The 20,991-nt window shown below is 34.1% G+C and overlaps 1 long non-coding RNA gene across 1 annotated transcript in view; it reads right to left on the reverse strand.

Moving 5' to 3' along the window:
* Nucleotides 1–11,499: 11,499 nt before the first annotated feature.
* The window catches only part of LOC108513190 (uncharacterized), a 215,139-nt gene continuing 205,647 nt past the window's right edge, over nucleotides 11,500–20,991 (reverse strand). Inside the window, exons 3-4 of the long non-coding RNA XR_001880808.1 lie at nucleotides 15,785–15,853; nucleotides 11,500–11,587 (exon numbers count right to left, since the gene is read on the reverse strand). This is a non-coding gene — a long non-coding RNA (uncharacterized LOC108513190). The remainder of the gene's footprint in view (nucleotides 11,588–15,784; nucleotides 15,854–20,991) is intronic.

Raw genomic sequence — 20,991 nt, forward strand, 5'->3', positions numbered from 1 at the left:
TCCACAGCATAAGAACACGAAGTATCACTCAGCAGGAAACAATCAAATTCCATTTTCAAAGTAGCAAATTAATAGACATACACCCACATAGTATATGAGGCAATGGAGTTAAAAAGTACTGAGAGAAATGAGGTAAGCTATTTCTGGCAGGCACAGGTCAGATGAGAGTAATTACAGTATGTTTATAAAAGAAGATCAAGTTTGGATAAGGATCATAGACTAACAAGGACATTAAGGCCTGAGAGACTCCAGCAAGATGGCAGGATCAAATTTTTAATCCTTCTGAATCCTTATATAAAAATAGAACAACTGAATACAAATTGAAAACCTATGGATAACATTAACAGCAACACCAATTTACATGACAGCCCTACAGACCACAAAATACAAACTGTAGAGGATAAATTCTACAGCTAAAGGATCAGGATTTTATCAGCATCTATATTAAAAGAAACATAAAGAGGTAACAGAACATTCAATGAACATGAATTTAAGAAACTCCAAATAGCCAATAGTATTCATTTTAGAGGAAAATGAGCCAACTTGAGAACAGCAGCTTAAATAAGTATCTGAATACAAGAGCTCTATAGAGTTTTCTATTGCTGCTATAATTTATCACAAACTTAGTGGCTTAAAAAACACAAATTTATTATCTCACAGTCCTGTAGGTAAGAAGTCCTATAGGCTTGGAAAGTTTCTCTGCTCCCACAAGACTGAAATTAAGGTGTCAGCTGGGCTGAATTCCTTTCTGGAGGCTCTGAGGATGGATTTATTTATAATCTCATTCTGTTTGTCAACAGAATTTCATGTGGTTGTTAAAATGATGTCCCCATTTCTTCATTGGCTACTGGCCCATAATCATTCTCAGCTTCTAGAAGCTGCTGAGATCCTTGACTTGTGTCTCTCTTCCTCCATCTTCAAAGACAGCAGTGTTAGGTCAAGTCCCTCTCATAATTCAAATATATCTGAATTTCTTTTGGCTCAACTTTGAGACATTTCTCTCTCTCTCTCTCTCTCTCTCTTTTTTTTTTTTTTTTTAGGGCTTATGTGTTTAGCATTTGGCTTACTTTGATAATTCAGGATCATCTCCCTACTTTAAGGTCAGCTGATTAGTAACCTTAATGACATCCATAAAGTCCCTTCATGAGAGTACTTAGATTAGTGTCAGATTGAATAACCAGGCAACAGAAATCTTGTGGGTCATCTTTAGAATTCTTCCTATCACAGAATAGTCGGTAATTTCTTAAAGGATTGAACCAGTGGGGACCACATAAACTTTGAAAACCAATCAACTAAAGTTCTTTCCCAAGAAAGCCCCACACTGAAGAGAAACTGCTGGGATGGAAGCAAAGTTGAGTAGAATATACGCAAAATAGATGAATAAAAGATAAATTATAGATAAAACAAAGGAAGGATAAAGAGACGGTAAATATTAGAAAGCAAGTCACCATATGTTTCTACATTTCACAAAAACAATAGAAGAAGGGCTGGGCGCAGTGGCTCACGCTTATAATGCCAGCACTTAGGGAAAATGAAGTGGGAGGATCACGAGGTCAGGAGGCGGGAGGATCACGAGACCATCCTGGCTACTGCGGTGAAACCCTATCTCTACTAAAAATACAAAAAAAATAGCCACACGTAGTGGCATGCGCCTGTAGTTCCAGCTACTTGGGAGGCTGAGGCAGGAGAATGGCTTGAACCCAGGAAGCAGAGGTTGCAGTGAGCCAAGATCACACCACTGCACTCCAGCCTGGGTGACAGGGCAAGACTCCATCTCAAAAAAACAAAAAACAAAAAACAGTAGAAGAGTTATGTTAAATATCTATCTCCTAGCAAAATAATCAGCAACAGAAAGGCATTGAGATTAAATAGCACAACGATTGTTAAAAGAAAAAAGAGGACAAGAAGTAAAATAATATCCCTACAGGCAAAGGAATTACTCTAGAAAGATATGGCCACAAAACAACCTGTACATAAATTAACTATACACATTAGGAATGGTTATAAGACATAAAAAATAATTAGAATTATAATAACTAGAAATGAGGTAAAAGAGTTTAGAAATGAATTAGAAATAAAACAAAAAAAAAAAAGAAATGAAAAAAGTAGAGAAAATGCAAAAGAAAAGCATAATAGATAATATTTTAAGAGATATAGAAAGTGAAAGCAAATACTTTTTTAAAAATTGAAATAAATGAAGAGACAAAAAGATATTTGAGACTATGACAAATTATGGAGATTGATAAAGAAGATCTAACACAAGGATAAAAGGGGAGTTGGGGAAGGAGAAACAAGGGAACAGAACAAATGCACAACAAAATGTAATCCCTGAAAAAAATGTGACTACAAATTGAAATATCCACATTGTTTCATACATCTGAGATTATCTGATAATGTTGACCCAGAATAATCAATATCAATGCATATTCTAGTGAAATACTGAACTTTAAAGGAAAGAAAAAAAATAGCTGATGGTTTATAAACCATCACCCACCCCAGAGGTTGTATTGATAGTAAAAGAAACGGCATTTGTTTGTTTTTTTTTTCTACATTAAAGACATTACAAGTTAACCTGTATACATTGGTCACTGTTTCTAAAGGACATTTTCACAGGATCTCTCATGACACAAGTTATGTGCTTCATTGCTATGCATTTCATTGTACTTCCTATAATCCTTGTTACTCAGACTTTTACAAGTTAGTTTCATTTTAAATGGTCTGAGGTAAAGATAGTTAATACTCATTTAGCCTCTGTTCGCAGCTCTATTTTATATATGAGGAAAGTGTGGCTAAGACAGCTTAAGAAATTTGTCCTCTTCGAAGCAATTGTGAATGGGAGTTCACTCATGATTTGGCTCTCTGTTTGTCTGTTATTGGTGTATAGGAATGCTTGTGATCTTTGCACATTGATTTTGTATGCTGAGACTTTGCTGAAGTTGCTTATCAGCTTAAGGACATTTTGGGCTGAGACAATGGGGTTTTCTAAATATACAATCATGTCATCTAGGAATCCAACTTACAAGGGATGTAAAAGACCTCTTCAAGGAGAACTACAAACCACTGCTCAGCTAAATAAAAGAGGACACAAACAAATGGAAGAACATTCCATGCTCATGGACAGGAAGAATTAATATCATGAAAATGGCCATACTGCCCAAGGTAATTTATAGATTTAATGCCATCTCCATCAACCTACCAACGACTTTCTTCACAGAACTGGAAAAATGACTTCAAAGTTCATATGGAAACAAAAAAGAGCCTGCGTTGCCAAGACAATCCTAAGACAAAAGAACAAAGCTGGAGGCATCACGCTACCTGACTTTAAACTATACTACCAAAGATACAGTAACCAAACAGCATGGTACTGGTACCAAAACAGAGATATAGATCATGGTACAGAACAGAGCCCTCAAGAAAATAATACCACTCTACAACCACCTGATCTTTGATAAACCTGACAAAATCAATAAATGGGGAAAGGATTCCCTATTTAATAAACGGTGCTAGGAAAACTGGCTAGCCATAAGTAGAAAGCTGAAACTGGATCCCTTCCTAATATCCTTATACAAAAATAATTCAGATGGATTAAAAAAGATTAAATATTAACCAAAAACCATAAAAACCCTAAAGAAAACCTAGGCAATACCATTCAGTGACATAGGCAATGGGCAAGAACTTCATGTCTAAAATACCAAGAGCATGGAAACAAAAGTCAAAATTGACAAAATGGGATCTAATTAAACTAAAGAGCTTCTGCACAGCAAAAAGAAATGACATCAGAGTGAACAGGCAACCTACAGAATTGGGGAGAAAATTTTGCAATCTACCCTCTGACAAAGGCTAATATCCAGAATCTACAAAAACTTAAACCATTTACAAGAAAAATCAAAACAACACCGTCAAAAAGTGGGTAAAGGATATAAACAGACACTTCTCAAAGAGTATTTATGCAGACAACAGACATATGAAAAAATGCTTATCATCACTGGCCATCAGATAAATGCAAATCAAACCACAATGAGATACCATCTCATACCAGTTAGAAATGGGGGACAATCATTAAAAAGTCAGGAAACAACAGGTGCTGGGAGAGGATGTGGGGAAATAGTAACACTTTTTTTACACTGTTTGGTGGATTGTTAAACTAGTTCAACCATTGGTGGAAGACAGTGTGGCGATTCCTCAAGGATCTTAGAACTAGAAATAGCATTTGACCCAGCAATCCCATTACTGGGTATATACCCAAAAGATTATAAATCATGCTGCTATAAAGACACATGCACCACATATGTTTATTGTGACACTATTCAAAATAGCAAAGACTTGGAACCAACCCAAATGTCCATCAATGATAGACTAGATTAAGAAAATGTGGCACATATACACCATGGAATACTATGCAGCCATAAAAAAGGATGAATTCCTGTCCTTTGTAGGAACATCGATGAAGCTGGAAATCATCATTCTCAGCAAACTATCAGAAGGACAGAAAACCAAACACTGCATGTTCTCACTCATAGGTGGGAATTGAACAACGAGAACACTTGGACACAGGATGGGGAACATCACAGACTGGGGCCTGTCTTGGGGTGGGGGAAGGGGGGAGGGATAGCATTAGGAGATATGCCTAAGGTAAATGACGAGTTAATGGGTGCAGCACACCAACATGGCACATGTGTATATATGTAACAAACTTGCATGTTGTGCACATGTTCCCTGGAACTTAAAGTATAATAATAAAAAGAAAAAAAAAAGAATAAAAGAAAAAGTGAAAGCATTAGAGTCAGGGAGATCTAAGGTCAAATTTTCTCTTTGGTGCTGACCTGCTGTTTGATAATACAGTAGGATTTTAACACCTGCAGATCTCAATGTTTTGTATGAAAATGGGGATATTGTCACTTTCTTAACTGGGGATTTTTTTTTTCAGATTTAAATAATGAGTTAATCTGAAAAAAGAAAAAAGAAAAAGAAATTTGTCCTCGAATTTTAGCCAGGAATTGTATGATGACAAATCCTCAGTTTTCATCCTGCTGACTCCTCTGCGGCCTTTAATACTTGACAAATAATAGAGAAGAAAATGTAGTGCTGAGAATGTGAGAATGCGATTAGCATCTTTCTAGAGTATTGCATAAAGTTGATGGTCATCAACTTTAGGAAGAAAGAAACATCCAAGTAATTAATTTGAATAATTTTCCAGGAATTCCAAATGTAGATCTTATATGAATCTTGACGACAAAAATTTGTTTAGTAGGTACAAGCTGTGAGAGGAAGCACAGAACTCTTGGGAGTCATGCAATAGTCCTTGAGTAGCTGATTTCAGCAAGCCCACCTTACATGACATATCTCCAATGGCATTGCAAAACCAAGCAGTGAGGAAAACCTGCACATGTAAGCTTCCATGATGAGATACAATACCAGAAGAAGCAGGGCCACTGCAAAGGCTACTTTGTAAATAAACATAAATAAGCAGACATAAGATCTATGCAAATATTTATTTTATGTATATATAGGAAACCAGTTTTATAGACAGTTGTCAAATGAGTTACAAACCACAATCTCTTTAAGGTACCGTGTATATTAAGGAAGTATTTTTTTTTTTGTTCTAGACAACAATCTCTGACACAATCCTTTCAAAGAAAATGTCTCATTTAAATCAAACACTACTTTGCTGATTTTTAATTTACAGAGAATTTGAAATTAGAAACTTAAATTATGTACCCTCTTATATGTCACATCATTGATCCTCTTTAAAATTCTACATATAAACAAAGTAAAGCAAAGACTTCAGGAATTTTACAAGACTACCTGGTATTATTGCCAGAGATGCAAATGTTGATATTCTCTCAGTAAAACTGTATTTACAGGAGGCAAGTGTTTTTCAACCACACTTTATTATTTGGCCCCAAATATCTTTCATACATTCCTTTGAGACTTGTCTTAGCAAACAAGGAGGTAAAACAAGTAGGCCAAATGGCACATCACAAAACTCTCAAAAGTAGAACATACTCAGAATTGTAAAGGACAATGCTTATGACATTTGGTATTTCATCTTGACACCAATAAATTTAGAAGGGAACCCTTATTATCTATTATCGCCTGAATTTTTAAGCCCCAAATTAAACATAATTTAAGTTATCTTAGTTGAAAAATTGATGATAATCTTATATTTTAAAACTATATGATTGTATATAGGTAGGCTTAAATGCACATACCATCACACATAGAATCACAAATAATTATAAAAGAAAGTGAACCCATTCTTTTTGAAACAATTCCTATGTGCAGATTTTCTTTACTGTCCGCATATATTTACAATTATAAATCAAATCTTAGCAGCATTAATTCATCACTGATACATAAAATCTTTATTAGAATTAAAATTACAACAAGGCCATTGAGTCATTAAAAAGAAAAGCCAAATGCTTATAAGTAGATTTAACAATACCAAATTTGCTCTGAAAGAATAAAGGATATTGTGTCACATAATCTCCTTATTTACTTTGATTATTGGTCTGTAATTTTGCTGAAAATTACAGCAAAACAATAAAAAATGAGTTTTGACATTCAAAGTCAGATTTGGGTGTGCCAGCAAAGAGCATATACTATGATTCAATAAATTTGAGAAGCATTCCTTTTGAATAATGATTTTGAAAATTCTCATGAATCTGAAAAGTAAAATGTTCTTTTCTATTTTGAAATTCTGTTAAAATATAACTCCCTATATATTCAATACATTGCTTGTAATAGTTAAAAAAAAATATAAAAAAAACAAAAAACAAAACAAAAGAAGAAACTCAAAACTATTTAAAGAAACCAATAAAATAATACTGGTATTATCTACAGTACTCCTAATGTTCTGAAGAAGTCTAGTAAAAACAGTTGGGAATGTTAGTACTGCATTTTTAGTCCATAATTTGAGAAAAGAATGAGCTGGAAAAGCATAGTAAAAGTTGTGTCATACAGACTTATCAGGATGCCAGGCAAGACTTAGACCAAGCCAATGTCACGTGAGAAACAAGAAAAAATGTCTGCTTACACTCAGCCACTCACACTGGATATAGCATCTGACTGGATTACCAGAAGTGATGTTACTTACCATGTTAACTAGGCTAGGAAGGCAGAGATCATTGACAGTAGGAAATTTCATTTCTAGAACTTGTCATAGTCTGAACCATTAAATTGTGAAATGACTACTTATTTACATTTCTCATTTCTATTGAAATCTAAGAATGTCACCGTAGGCAACAAAAAAGGGTTATGTTTATTAATAATATTGCTTTTGCCTAGAGAACTTCCTAGCTTTTATTTTTATTTTTCCTTTTTTTATTTTTTGAGTCAGAGCTTCACTCTTGTTGCCCAGGCTGGAGTACAATGGCACAATCTCAGCCCACTGCAACCTCCACCTCCCGGGTTCAAACAATTCTCCTGCCTCAGCCTCCCAAGCAGCTGGGACGACAGGCATGTACCACAGTGCTCAGCTAATTTTTTGTATTTTAGTAGAGATGGGGCTTCACCATGTTGGTCAGGCTGGTCTTGAACTCCTGACCTCAGGTGATCCACCTGCCTCAGCCTCCCAAAGTGCTGGGATTACAGACGTGAGCCACTGCACCTGGTCTCCTAGCTTTTATTAAAATAGCTGTGCATATTTTTATTCTGCCGTTAATGATAAATGTTTCATGTGACTTAGAAAGAAAAGGCTGGAAACTACTGGGGACTTCAGTGAATCATAACATAATCTGCAAACTTTAACTCAAAATAAGATCAAATGTATGAAGAAATTTACCACTTAACAGAAAAGCTACTGATTTCATATAGTAGAAGCCAAGTCTGTTTAGATAGACTAGCACTTCATTATGGCTAGACATAGCCTCTCCTGACTCCCACCATCAAATATTTGTTACAAGATACTTTAAAAATATTGGAAAATAGTGTAACAATGAAAAATCAGAATGTAGTATAACAAAGCTAGATACGATCTCTCTCCTTGCTTTCCTTTTCAAAAGTAAAATAATCCCCCATCCTATGTAAACGGAAGTTAAAATATGGTGCATATAGTAGAGTCCTTTAAGACATAGAGAGGTATGGAAGGCTTATCATAATTCTCCTAACCACCTAAGCTCTCCTCTTCTAACATTTTGTGTGCTATATTTTACTTGGTTGAAAATAATGTCCTTCCTGTATTACTCTCCCAGCTGCCGAGTGGTATACAAATTTATAAACTTAAAGTATAACATTTGAAAAAGAAAAAAAGATTAGTATAACATAGAATAAATGACTGATTGAAGAATGAGTTTAAGTAGGATCATTTAAAGTTAATCCAATTTAAATAGGAATAGTACTAAGAAAAACAACCTTATTTTGCATATATATTGACAAATTTGCTTCCATAGTGTCATCGAAAAGAAAAATTGCTCTGGTTATCTATTTTTAAATACTTTGAAATAATGTACAGAAAAATTTCAATTCATTGACAATTTGTACTACTTTCAGAAAGCAAAACAAAAAACAATCGAAAACAGAAATAAAAGGAAGTTTTTTGATCAATGTACAAAAGTAATCTTAAAATATCTTTGAAATCTACAAATTATTCTCACCCAAACATCTTTTTGGAACAATTTCCTTGAGCATTATGAAGATTTAGTTTCTAAATTCTCATGACTAACAGGTAAGTGCTGAAAATAGTTTAAATTTTGTTCATGCTACCTGTTTTCTTAATAAAATTTAAAATATGTAAATACAGAAAATAAAGTAACAAATGGCAGGACTTCAGTTTTGCAAATGCACATGTAATAAAAGTTTGGATCAGAAAAAAATGCAGAGGATTGCTTGACAAATCAGTCAGTACTAAGAGTTCAGGGTATCTGAACTTAATGTTTTGATGGCATTACTGCTTCCTGAAAGCATACCGATGTCTCAGTCAGAAATGGAATCTTTGTGGAGCACAGAACTCAGCATTGAAATCATCGTGCTTTGTTACTTACCATTTTTATTTAATTAAGTGAGATTCAAAACACTTTTATTTCATGAAATAAACCTAGCTTTTTTTATTTTTTAAATTTTCAAACATAGAAATTTATGCCTGCAATCTGGGTGGTATATCTGATCACATACACCTTATCTAGTGGCAGACATAAAATTGAATTGAATATTATTCAATTCAATTTTTTGCTTTAGCAAAAACTAAAGTTCAGCAAAAACGAAAGTTTAGCATTAGCTCTCATAGGAAAAGTAATTTTCAGTAATTTACCCTGTTACATGTGTGGTTTAACATATTCTAATCATTTTTGGAGTCTTCTTATAATTTATATAAGTAATACCTCTATATAGGCTACCTATTTTATTGAATTTAGTAAGATATGCCAGTACATGCCAAATAGAAGAATTTTGGATTAACCCTAACCCCAAATTAACTGATCTTGAAAGATGTCCAGATATCCTTCCACATATTTACACAACCCAACTCAAATGTAAACTGACAACGAAAGACCTTTCCAAATTATCTTCCATAAAGATTTAGAGAAAACTATTAAACCAGTTAATATGAGACAAAGGATATTATTTTATGTTCACTGACATTTTTCTAAATGATTTTTTGCAACTATGGTAAATAGGCTAAATGTCAAATGTGCCTTGTTGACTCTTGGCTGAGTCAGAGGGAAACAGGAAATTTCAGATTTTGACATTTTCATCCATTTTGAAACTGTCTGATAATGACAGAGATCCAATACTACAGGTAATCATCCTGTTTCTACAGACTGTGCAAAATGAGTGTACCAGCTAATAACTCAGATATTTCACTTAATCAAACTTTCCAATGATTTTTCTTAGACTAATAACATTGATACAACAGGAACATAGAAAGTAAAACAAGAAAATCTTTATCATATTTTTTCATGAGAGAAGGAGGTGGTGGAAAATTAAATGTCCAGATTTCCTGGGTTCTTTGAGTGTCAATAAAGGACAAAGCTTTTTAAGTCTGTACGTGATGCCTTAAAGGTGATTCAATTTAACTAGCAGATAGGAATAGTCCTAATAAAAACAACCTTATTCTTGCATAATATTGGAAATTTTTCATAGTGTCTCGATGAACAAAAAATTGCCACTGGGTACTATTTTTAATACTTTGAAATAATATACAGAAAAGTTTAATTCAATTGATATTTGTATTCTTTCAGGAAAAGCAAAAACAAGAACCAGAAAATAACAAGCAGTTTTTGATAAATAGCACAAAAGTAATCTCAAAATATTCCTTGAAATCTATGAATTATTCTCCAAACATTTTTTGGAACAATTTACTGTTCCACTAACAGCAATATGAGGATTTAGCTTCTAAATTCTCATGACCAACAGATAAGTGCTGAAAATAGTTAAAATTTTGTTTATGTTACCCGTTTTCTTAGTGAAGTTACATGCTATTAATAAATAGTTAAAATCTTTTCAAAAAACATCATTTTTTTTTTATATTGGATATTGCTTTTGGTGTTAATCAGTCCTAACATTATGAAATGTAGCCATTGAGAAAATGATAGGTGAATAATAGTTATTTAAATCAAGTATTTTTTTTTTTACTATCGTGAAAACCTCTGAAAACATTTTGGATATCTTAATTTTTATCAGAACTGATTCATCTGCTTTATTCATTTCAAAAATATTATTATGCTGTTGAAAGAAGAGTTTGTTAATGACAAATAGTCATGATTCCAACTTACATTTTGAAAAAGAAGCATGAAGTTGGAGGACTTGTGTAATTTCAAATTTTAATACAAAAGTACAGTAATCAACACAGTATGACATCAATATAATAATAGATATGTAGGTCAATAAAACAGGATGAAGAACCCAGTAAAGAACCCACACATTTACAGTAAATTGATTTTAACAAAGATGCCTAGGAAATTCAAGAGGAAAACAATAATCTTTACCACAAGTGGTGTTAGAACAAATGGATCGCTATATGCAAAACAAAACCAAACCAAAACGAAAATCCTTAGATGCTTACTTTACACCATATACATGTTTAAATAAACACGGATCTGAGACAGAAGTGGAAAATTAAAACTATCCACATTTTAGAAGACGACATCTGATAAACAATGTGTGTCCTTAGGCAAGAATTTCTTAGACATGATTCTGAAAGCCTGATTCACAAAATAAAACTGGCGAATTTGACTTCATCGAAATTGAAAACTGATGGTATTCAAAAGATCCCATTTCAAAATGGAAAGGAAAACCACAAAGTGAGAAATGTATTTGCAAATCATACATATCAGAAACACTTGTATCCAGAATATAGTTGTTATCTGTTGCCGAATTACTGTAATACTTAGCATCTCAAAACAACAAGTCACACAGTTTTGAGGGGCAGGAATCTGGAAGTGGCTTAGCTGAGTGGTGCTGGCTCAGGGTGTCTCAAGACAAGCTGTTGGCCAAAGCCGCGGTCATCTGGAGCTAGAAAATTCCGTGCTCACTCACATGGTTGTTGGCAGACCTCGGTTCCTTGTTGGCTGTTGGAAAATACCTCAGTTCCTTGTCCCAGGGGCCCTTTATAAGCCATCTGATTGTCCTCATGACACGGCAGCTGGATTATCTGGAATGAATGATGCAAAGGGGTTTGGCAGGGGAGAGAAAGAAGCTGAGATGGAAAACACAGTCTCTTATAACCTAACCTTGGAAGTGATATGCCATCATTTCTGCCGTATGTTGTTTGGTTCTTTTGGTCAGACCAATCCTAGAGCAATGAGGAAGGCACTGCTCAAGGGTGTGAATGCTAGAAGATGAGCTCATCTGGCTCTTGAACAGAATACATAAAGAACTTTTGAAGCTCAATAATAAGTGACAAATAACTCAACAAGAAAATGGGCAAAATATTTCAGTAGGCATTTCACTAAAGAAGATATATGTATGGCTAAAATAAAATAATAAAACACCAAATGAAGATATGCTCAACATCATCAGTCATTAGGAGAATGCAAATTAAAATTACAATGAGATATCATTATATACCCACTAGAATGACTATAATAAAAAAGACTGACCATACCAAGTGTTGGCAAATATTTTGAGAAACTGGAACCTTTATATATTATTTGTGGGGATGTAAAACGGCACAACCCTTTTGAAGAACAGTTTGGGAGGTTTTAAAGTTAAGCATCCATTTACCATATGACTCAGCAATTCTAATCTTAGGTATTTATCCAAGAGAAATAAAATCATATATTTAGATATCCACATAAAGATTTGTACATAAATGTTTATAAAATCATCACTTACAATAGCCAGAAACTGGAAACGACCCAAATGACCACCAATAGGTGATTGGAAAAAATAAAATTTGGTATCAATACAACAGAATGATATTCAGCAATAAAATAGAATAATCCATGCAACAAAATGAATGCATCTCAAAATCATACAAAATGAAATAAGTCATTTCTATGAGTTTTCTATCGCTACCATAATAATTCCTACAAACTGAATGACGTAAAACAATACAAATGTATTATCTTATCATTTTGGAAGCCATAAGTCTACATGGGTCTCACCAAGCTAAACTGACAGGGCTGTGTTTCTTTCTGGAGGCTCTAGAGGGTAATCTACTCTCTGACTGTTCCCTTCTAGAGGTCCCCTCCATTTCTTGACTCATGGCTCCCTTCCTCCAACTTCAAAGCCATCAATGGCTGACTGAGTCTTTCTTGCATTGCATCTCTCTGACTCTTCTTCCATTATTGTATCTCTCTGACCCAGCTGAGAAAGGTTCTGTGCTTTTAAGGGCGGAAGTGATTACACTGGGCCCATCCAGATAGTTCTGGATAACCTCCACATTTATAAGTCTTATTTACATTGGCAAAGTCCCCTTTCCAGTGTAATGTAACATATTGACAAGTGCAGGGGATTTTATTTTGCAAACCACACTTTTATATGAAATTTCTAGAAAAGCAAAATAAGTAGATGAAAATTATATCAGTATTTGCTGGGACTGGGGTGGGAGCAGATTTCACTAAAATGGACCTTAAAGATCTTTTAGAATGACAGAAGTTATCTAAAATGGAATCTATCATAGTTACACAATTCTAAATTTTACTAAAATCATCAAATTGAATATTTTCAATGGGCGAATTTTATATGTAAAATATAGTTCAATAAAACCATTAAATATTTTAAGTGAATAGAAAAAAGCAAAGAAAATAATTTATTGTAGTTAATACTATTAAAATAAGCCCTGAAAACATGGACCTCTTATTTGGGATTTTGACTCTTGGTGAATTTCTGTTTTCTCCCAATCAATTAAATAGTGTTTTGGCTTTTGTCATAAGCACATTATGTTTATATTCAATACATCATCTGCTGATCTTAAACACATTCCTATTACATCATTTGATAGAAGTGCATAAGTGTGAGACTTCTGAATTCAAGGCCCCCCAAAAGCTTTTCTTTTAATACTTTCATTGGATAAATTATGAACACATCGACAGAAATGCTAGAATCAAATCTCAAATGCTTCATCGTACCATATGTGTAAAACTATGATTCATTATTATTAAGAATCATAACAAAGTTCATTCACCAATTAATTTTTTTTCACATAAATATGTGGTGAAACATTTATTTACAGTTTCCTTTGCCTGGCAAGTGGTAAACCACAATACTGAAAATTTATGTCTTTTCTTAGTACATAGACTTAGTGACAAAAAACCAAGCACTGCATACACATTTGCTCCAGAAGTACTCAGAAGGGTCATGTTACCCTAGTGAAGAATAAAAGTACACACCTTGCACCTTTATTAGTGATGAATCATTAATTTATTCTGATTGGACTTAAAGTTATGAATGAGTCAGCTAACTGAACTGTGTGAAATGGTGGGTGGTACAGGGAGAAGTTTGATGCTGACATATTTAACTATAGATGTTAATGCCTTGCTGTGTATATTCCCATGATGAAATTAATTCTGCTTTTGCTTTGTGCCTCAAGGTCTCCTATAATTAAAGGTGTAATGTCTACGGATTGCTTTGAAATGAAGTTATCCGAAGAGAAGGTATTACCATATTACAGAGCTATCTGATTAAAGCTTGCCAAAACATTATGGACAAGAGTGAGGGCCCTAATAGTGCATGCCAACATGATCTCATCTTGAAGTATGAGAACGTAAGAATCAGCACATACTTCTAAATACTTACTTCAAATAAATAAAGAGAGGCTAATTGTTTAGCTCATTTATTTTATTTTATTATTTCTTCACTACAATTTTCCTACTCTATTTTACTATTGTGGACTTTTCAAAATCCCTTAAAATTGATGGCCATGTATTAGCATGTAATTTAAAAGCTTCAATTTCTTTTCCCATGTATGGGTTACGTTAACAAAATAATCAGGAGTTAAATAGATATATCCCTGGGAAATGCAATTTTAGAGATGTTTATCAATGTCTATATTTCATTAATTATTTATAAAGTAGGGCTTTGAGGCAGAAACAATTTTTCCATTATATCTGTAACCATAAAAGATGAAAGATGCATTCATTTTTTTTTTCTTCAACTTTTATTTTAAGTTCCAGGGGAGGTATTCATTTTTAACTAAGCGGAAGTAATGCTTGAACCATGAATAAAGATACAGATTCATTTGACTAGGCTTTGTTGGTCTGATTCATTAATAGCTTTTTAAACGTTAACGTTCTTACCAANACGTTCTTACCAAGCAATTTTTATTTCTTAAAAAAAAATCCTGAGTTTAATAACAGGTTAGAGTAGTTTCTGTTACCAAAATGACTTTGGAATTCCACATAATTAGAATCAGATAAAATGTATGTTCTGCAACCAATTTCAAGGGTGCTATTTAAAAAAACCATGACAACACCAGGATTTAATTTCTGACCTGTTTCTCAGATCTTTTTATTTAATCTGCAATCCAACAATTAAAAAAAAAAAAAAAAAAAATCCCACAAGGAAGCACTCTACTTAAGAAGAGATAAACCCAGGTAAAGAATTATTTTTCTTGAGAAGTGACTGGGATCAAGAGAGACTGACAGACCTTTTGTTTCTTGTCAGGAAACCTGGATTTCCATTTGATTCCCACAGAAACCTATTGTGCAATCTAGAAATATGCTATGTCCTTAGCATAAATGAATGGAATTGACTATATAAACTTTTATGAAAGTGAGTTCTAAAACCCTATTCTAGAACTCAAAAGGTTAATACCTTGTCTATAAACAAATGGACTGAAAAGTCACCTTTGAAGTTTAGAAGCTGGATCTCAAATTCTAGGCCTGTTCATGAAACCACAGGTTTACTGGAGCAGATAAAATAAGGAAAACCTTGTGAAAATTTCTCAGAAGTTAAACCCACCAGAAATGTGCATAATTTTTGCATTTTCCACATCTAAGCTTCTGGTCAATTAGAAAGACTATGGTCAAAAGCGGCACATTGCTTAGATGCTGGCATTGATTTAATTAAAAGGAAAAATGGAAGAAAATGAATTCTAAGAATGGGGCAAATCTTAATGTCTTAATTTGTTTTGTGCTGTGAGTCTGAGCAATGTATAAAGAACAGAGATTTATTTCTTACCGTTCTGGAGTAATACACCACAATGTAGGCTTTTCCTAGCCTGCTCCTCTAAATTCTTCCATACTCTACCCATTACCCAGTTCCAGAGTGGCTTCCAGTTTTAGGTATTTGTTATAACAAGGGTGCCACTCCATCGTACCAATTTTCTATCATAGTCCATTCTGTGCTGCTATAATAGGATACCTGACACTGGGTAATTTATAAAGAACAGGGATTTATTTCTTACAGTTCTGGAGGCTGAGAAGTCCAACATTAAGGTGCTGGTATCTGGTGATGGCTTTTGTGGTGCATCATCCTATGGCAGAAGGTGGAAGAGTAAGAAAGCATGAGAAGGCAAGAAAGAGTTGAAATCACTTTTATCAGGAACCCGTTCCCATGATAATGAATCCATTCCTGTGATAAGAGCATTAATCCAGGTCTGAGTCCTCATGATCTAATTACCTCCTACAGGTCCCGACTCTCAACACTGTTGCATTGAGAATTAAGTTTCCAACACGTGGAGATAGGTCAGCCTGTCTCAAGAGAGGGGTCACTTGTGTGTAGGGCAAAAAGGGGTTATGGGAAGAGTTTATTTTACCTGTTACTGTATCTCTCTCGCTCTAGCAGCTCTCATGAAAATGTGCATTTTGGGGGACACATTCAAACCACAGCTGTTAAGTAACGCTCATTTTCCCCTTGTTCCCATACCCATAGTCAACTACATGAAATGCTTTTGTTTTTTGTTTTTTTTTTTTTCCAATTAGAAGTAAATAGTTGTAGCTACTACAACTATTAGCTACAGTTTAATAAATATCACTGAAGAGCATTTCATGAGACAAATTCAGTAGATAAACCTAAAGGTCCTTGCTGACATTTTTTCATGTCAGCTTTAATAGTTTCTTAATCTCATGTTAATTATCTTAGTTTAAAAGCCAGATTCTAAATGGATTACATAGAATGACCAGTGGACAAAAACTAAAGGAGTCATTTTAGGTTGGAGGCTTTATTTATTTATTTTTTTGAAACAGAGTCTTGCTGTGTGGCCCAGACTGGAGTGCAGTGGTGCAATCTTGGCTCAGTGCAACCTCCGCCTCCTGGATTCAAGCGATTCTCCTGTCTCAGCCTCTCGAGTAGCTGGGTTTACAGGCATGCACCACCATTCCCAGCTAACTTTTGTAATTTTAGTAGAGATGGGGTTTCGCCATGTTGGCTGGAGGGTTTTAAATGAGTATTTGCTCCAATTAGAGGCTGCTTTGGTAGTCATTGCCAGATCTGGTGCCTTGTACAGTGCCTGGTGCATGGGAGAGAATTATTAAATGTTGGATTAATGAACAGACATACCTCAACCAGGCTTTATTGGGTCAGCTTGTCTTAAGAGAGGGGTCACTTGTGTGTAGGGCGAAAAGGGGTTATGGGAAGGGTTTATTTTACCTGTTACTGTATCTCTCTCGTCAAGCTCTCTACCAGCTTTCATGAAAATACTGCTCTCTGTACCTTCCCTGACCATCTATTTCCAGAAATGCCACATCACAAATATTACACAGGAAATACAGCATCTAAAATTGTCAACCCTCTGACCAGAATGTCTTTCATCTGACCCACGACTTGTGCTAAGAAATCAAACCCCAAACCCCATAGAATTTTAAAATTTGGGGTTTCTGGTGCTGAATATTTTGTGATTTGTCTTCTCTTGAGGCTTAAAAATTTCTATGTACTGGTACAAGTAAATATAGAGGTAAAAAATAAATAGGCTTTTATTGGACAAGTGACTTTGAGTGCACACTGTAACATGTTTGAGGAGAGATTTTATAATAAAACTTAGTCGGTCCAACAAAGCCTAAATGTTTATGTAGCTCATTCAAACTTGTCTGTGTCCTCAAATTGACACTGTTTTACTTCATGCCATATCAGATAAAATTTAATGTGTTTATCTCTAGGAGAAAGAGCTTCTTGTCAAACACGAAAATAAGAGAGAAAGAGGTGGAGTTTCCTCACTGAAATTAGTCAGTAACATGCTGTGTCCATTATGAACCCTCACATTCAACAAAGTGGAGAATGCCAGGATACTGCAGCAAATGGAGTTTTGCTGAAGATCAAAGCAATATAAGCTGCTGTAACAGACTTTATGTTCTGTCTTTGCATTTCCTGTAGGTGGTGAGCTCCTGAATTGTGGTAATTACCAGTCCTTGATTGAAGGCAATTCATTTCCTTCCTGACACTGAAAATATCAAAAACCAAGCTGCCTCTTGATGGCCCTGACTTTACAGCCCATTTGTAATTATTCTGGTCAGTTGCAAGGGGAGGTAAGAATTAGAATATGTCTTAAGAGATTATTTAAGTTCCTTGCTGGAGCTTATTTTTAAATACCCTCGGTAATTTGTTTTATATTCATAAACAAACTAATTTGATCACTTCAAATTCTTACCAATTTTTAATTAGTCTGTTAATAAAAAAATTATACCTTATCCAAGTATACTTTTACAAAAAATTGTATCTTATAATTCTATGACCTAACTGAATTGCAAAATTAAAATTGTGCACAAACATTTTTTAGGTTGAAAAGTTTAAAAGAAAAAAGCATGTATAAAATACACTCTAGTTTTCATTTTCAGATAGAGTAATTATATCTGTCATATATAAAATTTATATATATGAAAGAATCTATATTTTCATGTATTTATATATAAAAGCAATCATATATATATGATTTTTACCTTAGGTAGCTCCAAAGATAAAATTCTTAAGATTGATAGGGAGCTGAGAAGAAATTTTAAATAGTGGATATAACTTGTAATCATTTAAGATTTAATTAAGTCACATTTTCAGCAGATGTCCTAATAAATACAATAGTAGGAATTAGCATTATTATTAGGATAGTGCCTGAAATAAAGGGTGTAAACATTACATAAAGCTTGGATAGAGAGCTGTAGGCTCAGAATCAAAAAACTTCAGACTGGAAACATACCTGAAACAACTTTAGTCAATTTCTGAGTTTTACAGTTAAAATTCAGTTTCAGATAAACTGTCTCAAGTTAAATTGTCACTTCGTGGCTTAGTTGAGGCAATAATTCGTGTCTTCTAATTCATTTACTCTGGTGTTTTAACATTTTTAACATTACTATATATATTGAACTATTCCTATAATTATTAATTTAAACTCTCAAGTTAAACTTTTACATGCAGAATAATACCTAAACATATTTTATATAGTGCTATACATCTTGCAGATAACATTCAATTTTTTATTGCTTACTCCATATTTATTTCTTTTGTACCAGCATAATTATGGCAGTAGAGGAAAGTTAAAAAGAAAGGGCAAATGCACACAATTTTCACCATCATATATAATTTTTAGTTTTACTTCTAGAATTTATCCATGCTTACATATTTTCTGAAGTTGTAATGATGAGGAAATACAATCTTTGTTCTGTTTTATTTAATTAACATTATATTATGACATTGTCATGTTCACAATTACTACTTTAGCAACTACATAATATTTCACTGACTTAATTTGATAATTATCCAGTCATTTCCCTCTCATGAGTGATTAGGTCATTTCTAATATTACTATAAAAGATACTGTTGTGAATTTCTTTGTGTACATTGCTTTTCTATATTGTTTGTCTTTTGATTTTTTTGTGTGGATAAATCATATTATGCTTATATGGATAAATTATGTCATATAAGCTCGTGTGATTAAACAGCACAGTCCCTCTTTTACCTGAAGTGGAACATGAAAACAGCAGAGAAGCTACAGGCAGAACTGGCCCTATGTGCAGAAGGGTACCCAGAAGTCTGCAAAGATAATTTATAGGACAACCCCCCAAATCACCCCCAGTAGTCTTTCCTAAAATTTCCAACAATGCTCTGCCGCCCAGGCTGGAGTGCAGTGGCCGGATCTCAGCTCACGGCAAGCTCCGCCTCCCGGGTTCACGCCATTCTCCTGCCTCAGCCTCCCGAGTAGCTGGGACTACAGGCGCCCGCCACCTCGCCCGGCTAGTTTTTTGTATTTTTTAGTACAGACGGGGGTTTCACCATGTTAGCCAGGATGGTCTCGATCTCCTGACCTCGTGATCCGCCCGTCTCGGCCTTCCTAAGTGCTGAGATTACAGGCTTGAGCCACCGCGCCCGGCAAGAGGTAAGTTTTTAATAAAGTTAAGGCATTTCTAGACTAAACAAAGGAAAAGCATTAGCTAACACATATGCAGGGTGTAGTTTATATGGTTAATTCCCATTACCAATCATAAATTCTTAGGCAGCATAGACTCAGTTCTTCAAATAAGTATTAAGAACAATATTGAGAGCATGACACTATGATGTCTCTTGAGTGAAAGAAAATAAGAGAATTGAACTTCAATCTCTCATACATTATAAACATGTTTCCTACACAAAACACATACCAGTCAATGAAAAGTTCATGCTTTTCACAAGTTCTTTAGGACTCAGGCCCAGAATTTACAAGATTGTTGTGATTTAGTCACTCATTATTGTTCAGCATTTATTTTCCTGGCATATACAGCTATACAGCTACCATGTATTGCAAAGCTACAATGTCTCAGCCACTTTTTTCATGATCTCATTTCATCCTTATAATAACTCTATATAGTATCCATTATTTCTCTCATTTGACATATGTGTACATTAAGGCCCAGAATGTTGAAGTATTTTGTATAACATCACTAGGTCTGAGTTCTTAAGTGGCATAGCCAAAATTCACCTTTCTCTGAATGATTATTCTGTAAGTACTCCTTAGTGAGCAGGGATTTCTACCATAATATGTCAATAGCTTTTTGGGGCCATCTGAATTCTCTTGTGATTTTTCTATTCACAAAACTTGAACAACCTCTTAGTTAATTCTTTTTCCCAGAATGTCAGTCATGCTGGACATTTGCTCTACTGTTAAACATGTAACTAGAGAAATACAAGTGGGAACCACATTTGTGACCCAAAATGAACTTTTCAAAATTTTTTGAAATGCTATAAATATTTTGCACTCACTCTTCATGACTAAAGTGTACTAAAGTCACAACAGATATTCCAAATCAGCAGTTGTGTTGCCAATGGAATCTCCACAATATTAATTCAGATTTAACAACCACTCTGATTCATCTCCTTAGATTCAAGTCCCATAAAAACACAGGATGAAGTCTCATGACTTTTATTAAAATGTCTGTAAATATAAGCCCTAAAAAGCAATGAACTCTGATATGGTGTTTGGATCTGAAAAATTTTGGAGAAGAAAAAGAATGTAAGAATGTACCTGCACCATAAGCATAGCAACTTCAGATTTAATGACTTTTTTTGTTAAATTTTGTTCAGTAACTAAGCTGATCTCTCAGAAAATCATTTAAAATTACAAGAATGTAATTATGTAGTGTTGGAAAGATCTTGGTACACAATAAAAAAAAAAAAAAAAAAAAAAAAAAAAAAAAAAAAAATTTTTTTTTATTT

This window comes from Rhinopithecus bieti, unplaced genomic scaffold, assembly GCF_001698545.2.
Source record: "Rhinopithecus bieti isolate Rb0 unplaced genomic scaffold, ASM169854v2 scaffold_30957, whole genome shotgun sequence".
Taxonomy (NCBI): domain Eukaryota; kingdom Metazoa; phylum Chordata; class Mammalia; order Primates; family Cercopithecidae; genus Rhinopithecus; species Rhinopithecus bieti.